This window comes from Lagenorhynchus albirostris, chromosome 2 (genome assembly GCF_949774975.1).
Source record: "Lagenorhynchus albirostris chromosome 2, mLagAlb1.1, whole genome shotgun sequence".
In the NCBI taxonomy this organism is placed as follows: Eukaryota; Metazoa; Chordata; class Mammalia; order Artiodactyla; family Delphinidae; genus Lagenorhynchus; species Lagenorhynchus albirostris.
The window spans coordinates 52,772,442-52,789,348 of record NC_083096.1 but is presented as its reverse complement, the minus strand read 5'-3'; the positions used below and the strand labels follow the sequence as shown (position 1 = coordinate 52,789,348).

The 16,907-nt window shown below is 45.4% G+C and overlaps 1 protein-coding gene across 1 annotated transcript in view; it reads right to left on the bottom strand.

The window, feature by feature from the left end:
• Positions 1–16,907, bottom strand: part of ASTN1 (astrotactin 1) — a 325,315-nt gene that overhangs the window by 173,478 nt on the left and 134,930 nt on the right. The gene's annotated exons all lie outside the window — the stretch shown is intronic.

Sequence of the window (16,907 nt, the reverse complement as noted above, 5' to 3'; positions counted from 1 at the left end):
TTTCTTCCTCTTTCAAATCTTAAAATCAATCATATATAGATTCTAACTCTGCCTCCACCAACCATCAGCAAGTCCTATAAATTCGAGACCTCAGATTCTGTATAAGAGAGAAGATACCACAGATTCCTCATCTGTATAATGGAAAAGATACCACTTACCCTCACAGGGTGGTGTAAGTACTAAGTTATGTAACACATCTAATAGATTGTATCACAGGGAGTCAAGGCTGTCAGCCTAACCTTAAATGTCTCCATCAGAGTAATTGCCCAAGCAGGAGAAAATCAGAGACCCATCCGAAGAGAAGTTTACATCCGTCAGGAACTTACAACCAAGTGTGCAGAGAAATCTCATCATTTGAACATGACTTTTGGGGTCACTGCTGCTTTAGGAGACAGCCTTCTCCCACTCACACAGTCCTGAGTGATGTTCCCATCCTTGCTAAGCTCAAGAGAAGGGACTGAGACCCATGTTGTCCTGGACTCAGGCTGGCAGAGGAGTTTCCTTCTGAACCTTCCGGTGCTCCAAGGCCATCCTCTGAGGCCATTACTTAAAAGCCTGAACACAACTAAGTTGTCCGTCAGAGACGAGGATGCAGTGCTCAGCGAGGCTCAATGCCTCGCCTTAACGTGTGCCCAGGGCAGTGTTTGGCGGGAAGGGCTTACAAGCCCATTGCTGCACAGCACTCAGTGGGCATAAATCTTCCCGTGCACAATCTGTATTCACTCCCTTTACTTTGGTCAATACCCCTCGGAACCTATTTCATTAGGTGGGCATGTGCCACATGTTTCTGCTCTCAATCTTGGGCTGCAATCACTGTCACCCCATCATATAGGCTAGAGGTGAAAACCCTCTATTAATTCCAGGGGCTCCCACACACAAGGCTGGGTCAAGATGATTCCCTTGAATATATTAGAGGGGGCTTTTTCCAGTCTCATAATAATTATATCTTAGATTTATAAAGTTCCACTCCCTGTAAATTTTCCCATTTATCCTCCCTCTCCCACCATCACTGTGAGCACGTGCGCACGCACTCACACACAGGATGCTGCTGCTTTCCAACAGGCAGCTCAGAGGAGCTGAGACAAGAAGTAACCGAGTCAGCTGTCAAGTGACCTGTCATGTCGGGTAGCTTTTTGGAGACATACACTGGCCTCCAGGTTTTCAAATTTTTCTTTTATCTGCATAACCCTTTCTCCTGGTGAAATCTCTCAAGCAAGTACAGAGAAAGCATGAATATGAAGCTGCTCAGGTTACAGTGGGGGTGGGAGTCCAGAGCCAAGCATTCTAGGTCCCTGATAAGTGCCGCCCCTGCCGCCCATGGTCCCTCCCTCCTGGCCGCCCTGCAGATGTGCACAGAGAGCCCCTGGGGCACCTCAACAGGGCAGACCTGAGCCCCGCACCCGTTTGCCGAGAATGAGTGTTTGAGTCCAACCCAGTGGTTTTTCGGCAGACCCTTTATCTCAGAGTCAGACCCACTAACTTTCCTTCATCCCAAACTGAAACTGCAACAATAGGTAATTAAGCCACACAGAAAGAATAACTTCCCGAGCCAGGGAAGTTGTCAGACATTGAATTAGGCAAGCGAAAGCTCGAGGTAATTTTATTCCCTAAAGAGCTGTAAGGGAAGCATAAACATCCATCTCCCGGGAATGGTTTAAGCACCATCCTTCCCGCTCGCAGAGAGGTCTTCAGGCGCCCCTTCCGCTCTTCCTCCCTGATTCTCCTTTCAGTTGCTCACAACGGGGTTGTGATAAGATCCAGGCCATAGGTCCATGCCCCTTATTACACAGGAATAAAGCAACGACAGTGGTCTGTTAATGGGGCTTTTACTTTGTATCAGACATTTGCCCCAAATGCTCTACACTCTGAGAGGTAGGGTCAACTATTTCCCCATTTTACATTTGAAGAGGCTAGGGCACAGAGGCCGAATAACTTGTCCAAGGTCACACAGCAAATGAATCGTAGGACTGGAATGGGGCCAAAATGACTCCCACTCCAGAGCCTACCTTCTTAACCACTAGGCTGCAGTCACCCCGAGTGAGCTTCGCTCACTGGAGACATATACACCCTGGCATCTATCTCATGAATTTTAAAAGGACAGAGTAGGAGAATATGGGTAATTCCACCTGAATCCATCCTCACCTTTCGAAGGAAAAAGAGAAACTACTCAAAGTGCACATCTAGCTGACAAAGAGACACTATCGTAAACAAAGGACCTTGCACCAAGCACCCACTCAAGCGTCCTACTCAAGGTTAGTAGGCAGGGCAAAGACAGCAGATGCATTTCAGGGTCTCTGTGCTAAAATAAGACTGTGCCTCACACACCACTACATGCCTGGAGGATACCATTAGACTCTCAGTTTAGTTGAATTTCGACAGAGAAATCTGTGTTCCCTCTCAACTGTGAGACCCAGTGAAAATCTTTAGACTCAGCCCCTCCTCTTCTGAAGAAATGAAGGCCCAGAGAAACGACAAAACTAGACAGCGTAGAACCGGTTCTACACCCAGATCCTCTTCCACTGCTCTTTTCATGGTACTGTTTTGTTAGGTTCATCTAAAGTCCCCTTTACCATGTAGGGGCCTAGACACTCAATTAGCAATATTTTATGCTAATTTTTTTAAAAAATAACAACTCATAGGGAGCTAGAATACACGTTTTTGTTTGGCTAAGCCAGTTCATTTAGCAGCTCTAGTATTGCTTTAGCAAAACATTCCGTCTGCTTAGAGTCACTGACTCCAGATGACCTCCGTTTTTTAATAATCAGTTACCAATAATGAGCTCCAGCCATTAGGTGAAACAGCACAGGCATATGAAAAAACATTCTCAGGCACTCAAACTGTGGAATAGTCTCTCTGCATCTATAACCCAAAATGATGGCAGATGTCACAACGCTTTGTTATGACTTACTAGTTGTGGACTACTATCAAAATAATAATATACATAAGTTATATGATATTAATTTGTAATATTATTTAATAATATGTTGTAATAATAATTTGTAAAATCACTACACACAAATACCTCTGGACTGCTTATCTGCTCTATCCAGTGAGGAGGGAGTAGGTAGGAGAACTTTATGTACAGGGCCTCCACTATACTGGGAAAAGGCATGGGTGTAGCCACTTTGATAATGTTCCGTCTATGGTGAGGACTCAAATTCGATTGCTTTTGCATTCCTGTGATAAACCACCATTCTTTGATGTTACCATTACTTTTAACCCTTCTACTTCCATTGGAGATTTTAAGCAGTTTCAGTGAAACTCACAGAGGCTCTAGGATTTTTCTTTCAAATAACCTAATGAAACCAAGAGGTGGCAGATGAATGGAAAGAAAGCCTAGGCCAAGAAGGGCTAGGAGCTTCCTAATAATCAAGTGAAAAAGAACAAGGCGAGTTCTTGTCTGACAAAAGAAAATTTGTTGGTAAACTTATAGTTACCAAAGGGGAAAGGGGGGGAGTGATAAATTAAGAGTTTAGGATTAGCAGATACAAACTACTATATATAAAACAGATAAACAACAAGGTCCTACTGTATAGCATAGGGAACTATATTCAGTATCTTATAATAACCTATAATGGGAGAGAATCTGAAATAATATATACTCAACTGAATCACTTTACTACACCTGAAACTAATACAACATTGTAAACCAACTATATTTAATAAAAATTAAAAAAGGAAAGGAAGTTTGTTGGGAGGAACAAACTTCCTCTAAGCATTCAACCCCATTCAAATAGACTTCCACCTGGCATGTGAACGTGAGCATACTGACAAACGCAGTGGGCAATGTGATCTCCCAGGCTTTACAGAAGTGCACAGGAGTTCTCCCTACACCTACACCTTGCTTTGAGCTTCTGCATTACCCTAGCTGTGTTCAGAGTATGTGCTTCATTTATGTGTTAACTTGAATTTTTATGGCAAAACAAAACAAACAGAAAACCCATTAAGGTACATTTGGACCCAAGTGAGAAGTAACAAAATGCAAACTTTGAACATTAAAAAAATAACACTGACAGCAAGATATGTAATTTTTTGCTCTTTATTCATCTTTTCATGAGTTTTCTGATTATTCTATTGATTTTCCTCAAAACTGTTAAAATTTTTGTATCTACAAGTATGTTTGGGGTATATGAAATCTCCACATCTATTAATAAGATGCTTGCAAAAAGTGGTATTTAAAAATATATTTTCCTTTAAAAAAATCAATAAATCATTTCTGCTGGCTTTAACAGAGATCAAACAAATGAAATCAGCTTTTATTTTCTCATGAAACTGACAATTCGGGCACTTACCTGAGAGAGTAGTATGAGGTTTGTCAGATAATTTGCAGATTTTGTAATATTTATGTTAGAATGTTTTATATAGCACTGATGGTGATTGTTCAGGGATAGAAAGTTCTAGGCAGAGTTCCCTTTTATGCCATCCCAGTCATGCAGGCCAACCACAAGACTGTCTCATTATCTGACCTGTGTATTCATCCTGGGTCTGGGTCATTCCTCACTCCCTTAGCTAACCCTTACTTGTCCTTTGAAGTCAGTTCAGTGACATAACCTCAGCCAATTCTTCCCTGTATCACTGAACCACCCATAGAACCCTTCCACATAACTAACCACAAGTACTTTTATCTCTGATTTACTTGTTGATCTCATCTACTAGATTATAGACTTCATGAGAGCAGAGGATGCTAAGTTCCAGGGTCAATCCTAGTAGTGCCTTCCATGAAGTTAAGTGTTCAATAACTGTGGAAGGAAGGGTGGAAAGGGAGGGAGGAAAGGAGGGAGGGCGGGAGAGGGGGAGGAAAAGAGGAAGGGAGGGAGGGAGGGAAGAAGGGGAGGTCAACTTTGAGTATCTTTCAATAGGGACATCATCTGTGTGCCTCCAAGCAAAGCTTATACGTCAGTTGCTTACGTGACTCATCCATTCGATTCATGACTCAATCATTCAACAGATATTTACTCACTTTAGAGAGGCATTTTTCTTATGGTCACTGTTATGCAGATACTGCAGTGAATAATAAAGGAATAGGTCCTGATCTCATGGGGTTTACCTTTGAGTTAGAGAAAATAATCTCTATAATTTGGTTTTTAAAGGTAAACATAGGCACAAAAGGAAGATAAAAACAGATCACAAGGACTGGAAATAGCCTGCCATAACTTCTTTTCTTATAACAGAAGAAACTGTGATAGGTAAAGATATTTGGACTGGAGGTTATACTCTAGGTATAACCTATAACGTCAGGGGCCAGTAAAACCCTTCCATTATCCCAAATCAGTGCCGTATGATCGGTAAATCCCAACAAAAAGAATCCAGATTTATCAAATTTCACCAAAGTTTAGGGAGTCACCTGGGTTTTGCGAACCCTTGGCAGAGAAGCGGAAAAGCTGAGATTATGTTTCCGGCCACCATCTGTCAAGTGGCTGCAGACAATCAATCCACTCACATGTCAAAGCTCAGCTCTGCCCTAGGAGTAACCAGAAGAGTGAATCGGAGACATAATTAATCATCCCTCAAGGCACTGGACACACTGCATTCAAATTCTATTCCTAAAGGAATTAAATGGTGGTTAAAAACTAAGAATAAAACACACGAGTTTGGTGGCCTGTCACCTATTTTTCCCCAATAACAAAGCCCAAAGGTCTAGGGCAAATGCCCTGCCTCACATATGACAGTGATCCTTTCTATCTCTCTCCAGCTTTCAAAGAAGGCAGACCAAGAGGAGAAAAACTGTGTAAGCCCATATGGCAATGCTGCTCACTTTCTAATCTAGATCCAAATATCCCAGGGGTAGGGAATGGATGAGGTGAATAGATGATTTTCAAGGTCCCATCCAATCCTACGTTTCTCTGAGCCCCGTGGAAAACTATAGTAAGTTTCTAATAGCATGTAGGTCACCCATAAAATAGCAGAGCTAACCGGAACAACTTTGTGCAAGTTGCACAGCCTCTATGAACCTACCCCAGGCCTTCATCTATCAAATGAAGTATTAAAAGAAATGCACTGACTCTTCCAAATTGGAAACTTCCTGATTATAACACTGATACCTGTCAAACTGGAAACAGCTCTCAACTGGTAAACTCATTATGGAAAAAATATTTGTGAGCTCTTCTTGCCCAGTAATGCCAGCAACTACAGACCAAGGAACTGATCCTTCAGAGGCAGGCTATCAACTCCAGCTTAGCCAATGCAGCCCTGATAAGCAGACCCACCCGCTTCCCCAAAGGCACAATAGGTCTTGGAAATCAGAAGATGTCATTGAAATTGTATTAACACATTCTTGACCTTGAGGATCCTTTTACTGCCAGGAGTCCCTAAACTAGAAGAGAAGTTTGCTCTTCTGGCAAATTCTCTTTTCTGTGGTGGCTGGTGAATAGAAATCCATTATCCTCTGCCCATCTCCTTCCCAGATGGAAGACAAAAGCTACAGGTTAAGCCTATTAAGTAGTGGGTGCAATTTATAAATTATTAGGAACACTACCTCCCCTTGGGGGTTTGCTGAAGTCTTTAATCGTGTGGAAATGCTTTCCAGTTGCCACAGGCCACCATGTTAATTAAGAGGCTTCAACATTCCTCTGGGGCTTCTGACGTGAATTGCACATCCCACTGGCAGGGGACAGACCTGCCCTGCCTGGTCAGCCTCTCACTGGAGCCTGCTGCCATGAGATGCTTCAGAACCCCATCCCCACCCTTCAAAGTCCAAATATCCAAAGCGTAGGGAAGACACAGGATGTCACCCCCAAGATCTCTCATTAAAATGCCATCTGGGGGGTAAAGATAGGGACCAGGCAACCTTCCATATATAAGCAAGAGAAAAACTCTAAGATCAAGAGCTCCCTAGGTTAGGCAGTTTGACCTCAGAGGGCCCTCCCAACCCAAGGAGGCTATGAGCATGAAGTTCTTCTCAAGAGGAAACTCAACTTTATAGCTTTTAATTTTTTTTTTATTTTCCCAGGTCTGAAAGTTTTGATTCTGTTAGGTTTGATCACTGTCTTTCTTCTTTAATCTGGGAAGTTTGTCTTCAACTCCTCTGTGAGGCTTCAGGAGTTTCAGCTAATGAGCGCCTGCAGCTCTGCAGGGAAAGTGGCTAGAGTCTAGCATGCTGGAGCCAGCCTGGGCTATTTCAAGTTGTCCTCTTTCAGGTTCTTTTTATAGAGCTGCTTTTTTAGTTCTTGGGATTTTTCTTACCTCTGAGGCTTGACTTTGCTGTCCCAAAGTAAAAGCAAGGGAGTACATTTGTGCATAAGGAGCTCAGAGCTCTCTGATCACTAGTACCTTGGGGAACCTGCCGTTTGCCTTAATGAGAAGGCTGAGGTCGAGTGGAGCTGGACGAAGCAGGGTGACAGAAGCAGCTTGCCACGGCTGGCTTTTCCGGGCCCAAGGCTACCCTACTGGATCCCCTAATTCCAAAGACTGGCCTAGATTGTTGCAGAGTGAGAGAGCCGCGAGGAATCACGCAACAGAGGCAAAGCTGAGGTCCTCCACTCCCTCTAGATGTAGACTTAGAAAATTTCTGAGAGACGCTCCTGCTTAGTCAGACATTATGGATGGGACCGCAATCAGTGCTATGTTAAGAGGCTGGCCCCACGTGTGACCCATCGTGTGGGTATGTGCGTGCATGCACGTGCACGAATGTGTACATTGTGCATGACAGGCAGGCTGGGAGATAAACGGGTCCACACGGAAGCAAAAGCACGCCAGGTCGCTGTCTCAGCAACCCATGGGCAGAGCTGCGTGAGCCAGGCTCCCTCTACGGACCATGTGCACCAGCCCCTCAGAACTTCACAAGCCAAGCATGAAGCCAATAAATAAATATCTCCAGCTGGATAATGCTCCATGCCTATTCTTGGCCACGTTATTTTCCCCCTTTCCTCTTTGTTTTTATGCAGTAGGTGATCTCAATGAAGTAAAATAATAACAATAATCTGCTCCATTAGGACCAAGCATTAAGGGAATTATTGAACAAGTAACAGAAGAGGCAGCTGGCACGGTATATGCTAATGACCATTAGACTTTAACCCTCTTTCTCTCTGAACATAATGGAGTTGTTAAACCCTCTTCCTCCCATCTCCCCAAACGTCAGGTAGCCCAGCCCAAGGGGAAGAGAGAAGGTCTCAGAGACCTACCAGCTCTGTGGGCAGCAGCTGGCGCTGAGCAAATGAAAACCAACTGAGGGCAGACATTGTGCAGGACCCCTGTGGGGATTCCAATGACCTGTGGAAATTCCAATGACTTCAGATGAAAAAAGTTGGGAATAAAACGGAGAGAGTGTCAAGATGTCAAGATTTCCCTGATTTGGGCACATATTCATCAATATCACTCTCTGAACCAGGTCTTTTTTTTTTTTTTAAAGGTCTTTTTTCCTCCCCAGCTAAAAACTGAGATGAACCTTTAAAGGCTGCATAATCCAGGAGATGCCTGCGAGGGGACAGGTGGAAGGCCCTTCACACAGGTGCGGGCCTTGACCATATTTCTGTCCCACAAACAGAGGTCCAACTTTATCATTATGATTGCCATGAGGTCTGCCGTGGCAGGGTCTAGTCAAGTATTCAGAAGCCCTGCCAGGGTTTTCTTTCACAGTAGAACCTCCAATGGCACAGTGTCTGTACTGGGAGAGGTGACAATCCTACAGAGCTGACGGCTAGCTTTGCAAAAGATTTCGGAGGCTACATACCACTACAAAAGCATTTCTCAGCTCCTATAGCAATCCCATCACATATGCTTAACTCCTCCCCTGAATTCTTGCCTCATTCTGCAATTCTACACACACACTGTCTTATTCCTATAGTATCGGCACAATGGAGGAGAAATAATAACTACCATTTGTAAAGTATATACCGTGTGCCAAACACAGTGAATGGTGAACTATCATTATCATTTTATTTAATCCTACCAATAAATTTTACCTAAAAATAAAATTTTACCTACCAATAAAATTTTACCTACCAATAAAATTTACCAATAAATTTAATCCTACGAATAAATATAATTTAATCCTACCAAAAATACCATTTCCATTTTTTAGGTGAGGAAACAGGAGATCAGAGGGGCTACATAATTTGCTCAAACAAAGACCCAACCACTGATCTTAACAATGTTGTTTTATGACCTTGTTGAGTAGAAAGGAGCCCACCACTGTAGCCTGGGCTGCAATTCCCCAACTTCCCATCTTCTCCAAATTAAGCCCTGGTGGTCTTGCTCCTATATCTAACTCTTAGGGTTATGCAAGTAAGGATTCTCAAATGTCTACACTCAATACTGTCTTCACTGCCTGCCCCAGATGCCCCCAATCTTCTTCAATTAAGCTGATCAGTTAATGTAATCACTGGGTTGACCAAGTGCATAATTTCAAGCAATAATTTAATTGTGCCAAGGGCGGCCAGACTTACTGGGCGGTCGTTTCGACATGGGAAGAGAAAACTTACGGAGGTATCTGTTCTTGGGTGGATGTTTTCTAAGTGAAATCAAATGCCTTTAGGGTCAACAGGCACAGATGCTCAACTATCTCCTTGAGAATAGCCTGCCACACTTGCACATAAACTCAGGTCTCTTTGCTGCCTGTAAGCCCTTGTTCTGGGGTCAGAGCCCTAAGAGGAACACTAGATGTGTTCCATAATACAACAACACATGTAGAAGATAGGCTGGGGAGAAAATGTGGGACTTGAACACTTTCAGGGAAATTAGAACCTGCATCATTCAGGTCACCCAAAAGACTGCTGGCCAACAGATTTGGAAAAGGTAGGAGAAACCCTGCAGGTCATGTTTTGCATTAGGGCCCTAACAATGATAATGGTCACTCCCAATGCAAGTCATTTAATGCTGATCAAATACAGAGGTTAGCAAAACTCTTATTCATGGCTTTCTGCTCATAAAGCTCTTCTAACCTGTAACTTATTTGACCCACCTTGCTAAGGAGAATAACGGGCATCCATGGTCACATCTCTTGTAACACTCCAGCTGTGACTCAATCTTGGCACCAAGTAATATGCATAATAGAGCTGAAGAATTGTAGCAAAGGAACAGGCAAGGGAATTAAGGACTGGGGGAGATGCTGACCTAGGAACACAATTAGTGTTTCACATGCTAATATTCCCTCCAAGCCCCTCACTCCTTGCCAGCAAGCTTTGTCTGACACCAAAGAGGGCAGTGGGAGGGAAGATTGACAGTCAAGAGTCTGCTCTTGGGCCATACACTAAGTGCTGTGGCTCTTGTTTCTCCCTGTTAAAAAAAAAAATTATTACAATTCAATTTTTCTCTGGAACTAATCAAGCACAAAATCTGGAGAAGAGGCCCTGTTTGTGACGGCAATCTCCGAGCAAGACACTGACGTTCTCATTAGGGCAGGAGGCTTCATTAAACCACCGGTTCCAACATCAGCAGCATGTTGTCTTCAGCTAATTACATTTTCCCTGGCAAAGTCATTGTACAAGTCTTCAAATCCTTCCCATCATTAATTTAAAACACATGCACGCACAACAACTCCCTGCCCTGCCTCCTCCCTTGCTAGCCTCCCACCCACCCGTCTCTGCGTGCTGTCAGCTTTGTTCTTCTGGTTTTCCAGGACTTCTTTCTTATATCGGGGCTTTGGAGAGGGAGGTGATGAGGTGAAGTAGAGAACCTGTCACCTGTAAGCTTGATTTCTTCACTAGCTGACCACGGCTCCCTTTGTTCCCGGCCAGATGCTAGTTATACACCCCAGGACCTTGGATGCAAGCCCAGTGCTTGCCCGCAAAGACGGGCCAGAGCAAAGGGAAGCTGGAAGTTAGACCCAGCTCTGCCCCATCCCACCCATGGAAAGTGACAAAGGCCTAACTCTGCTACTGTTTTGATTTACTGATCAACGGCTTGATCACGCAGAGTGCATCCACAGGTCAGCCTGATCTGGCCAGAGACGCTCACATGATACAAAGACAGTCGGGGGTTTGCGCTTCCAAGACAACTGAATGAGGCAGACATCATCCCCCCAGCAAATGCATAATCCTGTTCCAGGGGCAGGTATGTTTTCCTGACCTCGTGGAAGTTGTTCCCAGCCAGCCTGCAACATCATTACGACTTAGTGCAGATCATGGCGTCCACGAGGTTTCACTTTTCTACTTTTTGATAGGAGTGATTTAGGTTTTTTTCTACTCTTCACATTCAGTTCAATTGTAAGGGAGAGAGGGGCAGAGAGAGAACAGGACAGGGTTGTCTATGCCCATCTCTGCGCCTCTGCCCTCTCCCTTCCCCGACACGTCCTTCCTCACCCTCCTTCTACCTCAGTTCTTCACACCCTTATAAGTCCCAGCATAAGTTCCCCTCCTTCCTGAAACCTACTTTGATTACTCCAATTCTCAGACATGGCATTCGCTCCCAATTTTTAAAGCATGTAAGAGCTTTTCTTAATTAATCTTTAATCCCTGATTCTGCTGTTTCCCATATCATAGCTCTGACTAGACTTGCAGGCAGAGACCATGGCTTTAAAACTTTCTACAGTCCCAGCCTTAATGGAGGGCCCAGCGCAGAACTGACCCACCGCAAATAGCTCACTGCTTGATTAATTACAGGGAGGCACGTTCAGCTGGCTTGGCAAAGCTGATGAAGCACAAATAGCACGATATCCACACTGTCGGCTCAGAATTAAGGCTTCCATCTGGAAGCCCCCTTCGCTCTCCTCAGCTGGCTCCTTGGCCAACTCTGAGGGGCTCCCTTGGCTGTAGAACCTCCCAGGAAGGAGTCAGCTACAGTAGGGGGTCTGCCTCCTCACCCCAAGGGAGTGAGGAATGGGAGGTCCACGCTACAGACCCATCGACCAGAGGATATTAGCTGTGTTTTCAGAAAGCGTGATGGCTTCTACCTACCCAACTTCATTCTAGCTTGTATCTTTCTGTACCATTAGCAAGCCATTGTGAGATGGCAGAGGGCTCGTTTAAGCTGACAGAGATGCTTTTCTAGTAAAACGAACTGACCTGTGATCTGACTGTTCTTGCGTCCTCCACAGAGCTCTGCATGAATACAGTCTCATCATCAGAGATGTCAAAGACATTTGTTATCACATTTTAAAACATCGGTTTAGCACCTAATTATAGGAAGAACGATATATGTGTTTTACAAAAAGAATAGTGTAAAAAAGTCCCTTTTCTTAGAAACTAAAGTCTTAATTTTTGTTTTTATTAATATAAGCATTATTTGTATTTATGTGTGTATATATATTTACATTTGTATGTCTAGTTCTGCAGAGTGACTGCAGGTAGGATGGAGAAGTTCTCGTTCACTCCATTCTGTAGTTGGAGAAATTAAATCTGGCTTAGCAAGAGGGCCAAACACTGTCAGGACCAACAATGTGAACAGTTTTCTCTGCCACCACACCACGACAAATGCGGGCTGTACCCTGGGGAGATCCCACAGGCACACCGAGGGTTTGATGTACTCCCAGCACCAGCTGTCACTCCATTTTTTTCTCTCTCAGTCAAGAAGCCGTACCAGAATACAAGTTGAGTGAGAATGACCTTATTACAGGTCATTTATAACATTGACTCCACTCTAATGGAATAAAAGGAAACCAGTCACAAATTTCAGCACTTTACCTATGATTAGTATCAGATTCACTTGGCACACTTCACAATTGATGGGGTCACGGCACTGTGGCTGCAAACTGCAGAGGTATGAACACAGCCACTGAGGACAGGGAAAAGAAAAAAAAAAAAACCCAGATTTTTTTATTCCTGGGAGCCTGGCTTTGCCCAGAAGTCTGGGTCAGGGACTGTCGAGTCTGCAGGTCCTGGGAGAGGCCTCTTCATTGTATAACACCAGGTGGTACCACCTCGGTCCTCATGTCATGCCATGTAATACACTCACTGCTGAAGTTCTCACTCTGAAGATCTTTCACAGTGATTTTGCTTAGTGTCAATTAAACCAAATTTTAATATAGATATATATAGAGAGATGGCCTTGTGACCTGGCCAGCTCTGGTGCGTGTGTCAGTCTTCCCTAAGTTCCTTTCCACGACTATGCAGAGAGAGGAAGAGAGGTGAGGGTTTAGCGGAGAGAAAGGGACCCCAACGACCAGAGAGGAGCCCTGAGCAGAACATTCCACCAAAGGCCTTGCAACACAGAGGAAGCGGCCCTGACTGAGCACTTGGGCCCCAGTCCCAGCAGTGCCACTCACCAATCATTCGGCCCTTTGGCCTCTTTGAGCCTCAGCTTTCTATGGTGGCAGACTTCCTCACAGGGTCGTCTGTTCATTCCCAGAGTCTCTTTCGGCCAGGCCCTTGGCTGGGATACAGAGATACACGATCCCTCCTAGCTAGGAGATCACACTCGGTGAAGGCAGGCTCCTGCAGGGATGAGGGCTAGGGCAGGAATATGCACCAGAGTGTGCACTGGCAGGCACCCACCCTAGAGGGAAGGGGCCCAGGGATGCCTCCTAGGCAAAGTCATGGACTAATTTTTTTTTTTTTTTTTTTTTGCAGTACGCGGGCCTCTCACTGTTGTGGCCTCTCCTGTTGCGGAGCACAGGCTCTGGATGTGCAGGCTCAGTGGCCATGGCTCACGGGCCCAGCCACTCCGTGGCATGTGGGATCTTCCCAGACCGGGGCACGAACCCGTGTCCCCTGCATCGGCAGGCGGACTCTCAACCACTGTGCCACCAGGGAAGCCCTATGGACTAATTTTAAAGAGGCATTAAAAGCGACCCCACTCGGAGGAGACAAAAGACATTTTACACCAAAAGTATGGCACTAGTGAAATCACAGATGAACTAAATAGCAAGGGAGGTCCAGGAAAGATGACTGAGCTGGTCAGTGTGCCTAGAATGGAGAGTGGACACTAAGGAGTGATGGAAGAGAAGGGTCAGATCATGAGAGGTTCAACATCTTGGAATTTACCCTTCAGAGTGAGGAACTACTCAAGGCATTTTACCAGGAAGGTGACATTGTCGAAGCTGGATTTTACTAGGAACAGCCCGGTGGTAGTGAGAGGGGAGTTTTGAGGGGATGCTATCAGAAGGCAGCGTGAACAGGTGGAAAACCCATGCAGCAGTCAGCTGAGAGGTGATGGGGGCCTGCATCAGCAGTGGTGGTGGGGAGGGAAGGAAGAGAGGGATTCTAGAGACTTTCAGAAAATCAAATGAGCAGAGCTTGGTGCTGGACTGAATGAGGACAGAGAGGGAGGAAAGGGGATCTGACCTGGGTAACCATGCTGATGGTCCTCGCACCAAGTGAGGAGAGAACACAGGAAGTGGAGAGGGTGGTGGGGAAGATAGATGATACATTTCATCTGTTCTGTGTTGTTCGGAGTACACGTGGGACATCCAGACAGATAGATCTGTAAGTCAGAAGCTTGAGGGAGAGAAGCCAGGGCTGGAGAAAGAGACAGATGTAAGGACCAAGGGGGAAAAAACATGATACAAACAAATAATATTCATTCCACAAACACCAACTGGGGATGTTTCTTGTGTGAAGCGCTGTGCTGGTAGCTGTAAGAAATATAAAGATGAATCAGACTTAGACCAGATCCTGCCATTTAGGAACCTAGTAGAGAAGAAAAGACTCATCAAAATACTAACACACTGGGTAGAAATAGATACCAGCCATGAGAGAGGCTCAGAGAAATCTTCCCTGATGGCCTGGCCATAGGAAACCAAGAAGAAGGCATGGTCTCTGGTGGAGAGATTGGGGAAGGTGGCCAGGGGGAGATGTTTGAGGGAGGACGTAAAAGATAGGTAGGATGTGAACACATACACAGGGAGAGGAGTGGAAGGCACAAGGGGCAATGCCATGGCCATGACAGGTACAGGGACACTGAACAGGAGAGTGCAGAAAGGGGGATCCTGGGCAAAAGAATGAATAGGAAGACTGAGATCCTTCTGTTCCCAGATAATAAAATGCACTATCTGTGTGGATGATTCGTAAGTGAAATAACGGTCTTTCTCCTCTGCAACCCTAGTGAGCTGAAATGATATTTTCTGGGTAAGGCAGCATGTAGCATGAATGCTGGTGAAAAATGTCTGGATGTAGAAATAGCCCTTTGAATGTGCTCACAGAAATAGTTACACAGCCCACTTCCCACTCTAACTTTTTCCATTAGATAAAACTAGGCAAAAATGAACATCGAATCCAAACTTGAGCAAAGAGGCAAAGGAACTCACAAAAAGCATGTAGGAGAGGGAAGCGAGGAAGAGGAAAGCAGCTGAATGTCCAGTGCCTCAGAGAGGACCTCGCATTCCTGGTTCCTGATGGAAATCTGGCATTGCCTTGTCCTTGTCGAGTGCTGTGCCGAGAACCAGCGGGACCCACCAGGAGGGGAAGGTGCCCTGTTAAGTGCCTTCACTGTTAGTCGGCAAGGCAGAGTTCATTATCCTGTCAGGAGTTTTCCTTCTAAAACAGACTTTTCCTCCTAACTGCTGTCCTGAGAACAGAGCACACAGGGCAACTGAAGCAGTCAGGTGGGGAAGAAATATAAAACCACTGGCTCAGGGGACTTCCCTGGTGGTGCAGTGGTTGGGAATCCACCTGCCAATGCAGGGGACACGGGTTTGATCCCTGGTCCGGGAGGATCCCACATGCCGCGGAGCAACTAAGCCTGTGCGCCACAACTACTGAGCCTGCGCTCTAGAGCCCGCAAGCCGTGGCTGCTGAGGCCAGCGCGCCTGGGGCCCGTGCTCCACAACGGGAGAGACCGCCGCAATGAGAAGCTATCGCACCAGAACGAGGAGTAGCCCATGCTCGCCGCAGCTAGAGAGAGCCCGCAGGGCAGCAACGGAGACCCAATGCAGCCAAAAATTAATTAATTAATTAATTAAAATAAAAAAAAAACATTGGCTCATCTGTGCTTGCCAGGAATCCCGCCACCTCTGGCTTCGCTGAAGGCATTTTAGGTAGGAGGACAAACATCCTCTTCTTAGAGCACCCAAAGTCCTCCAGAGGTGATTCCACAGTGCTCTGTGGGACATTTCCCCTTACCAAGTCCCCCAAGCTGGAGGTTGTGGGCCCTTCCTATGACCTGATCCCTCACGTGGTCCGGAGGCCACTCCATCCTGGAGCACTTCCTGCCAGCAAAGGTGGGGACATGTGTAGGGAGACTCCCTGGGGACTGTGAAAAGCAGAGCTGGCTGAGCACAGGGGCCCTGGGCCAGCAGTTCAGCAAAATCTCAGAGTGCCTGCAGAGAGATCCCAGTGGGCCACAGGCAAGGGCTCACAGCCACCAAACTCCTGCCAACAGATCAGCCCCGTGGGAAGTGACAGCTCCCTCCCAGGGCAGAACTGCCACCATCAACCCAACCTATAGGCACAGAAGCCCACCCTTTTCCCCACAGACCATCATCTCATGCTCATAAATGGAAAAAAGAAGAGCAGAGTTGCTGCAGGGGATGGAATCAAGTTCCTCGATATATCACCCTCAGGTCTGTTTTAACCAGGGATTGTTAGTGTCCCATCTGTCCTTCATTGTCACATTCCTAGGAAGTGAGATCTGGAGGCATCTTGAAGGGCATCTAGGCTGGGATTCCCGAGGCAGAGTACACACAGCCCATCCAATGCTCCTGGTCGATGGCATGCTAATGCCTGGTAAATGTATGAAACATTTTTATTTATTTCATAAAATTTTATTTTTCCTAACCTATATAGAAATAATTAACTATTACTCCAAACCTATGATTTTGTTGGCATTTTCATCTGAGATAAAGCTAAAATAACTTCAAACTGAAAAAGACAGTCAATTTAAATAAAAATATTCTGAAAACACTAACACAGATTGTATAAAAATTTGGCAAAAAACCTGAATGCCTAAAGTTTTGAAAACATTCATATACAGATAAGAAAACTGCGGCTCAGGACGGTGAAGGAGCTTGCCTAAGGTTTCACAGACTCTTCTGGGGAAAAGAACTATAGTGAACGCCTCCTGACTTCTAATTCAGTGGTCTTATCCAACATGAGGCT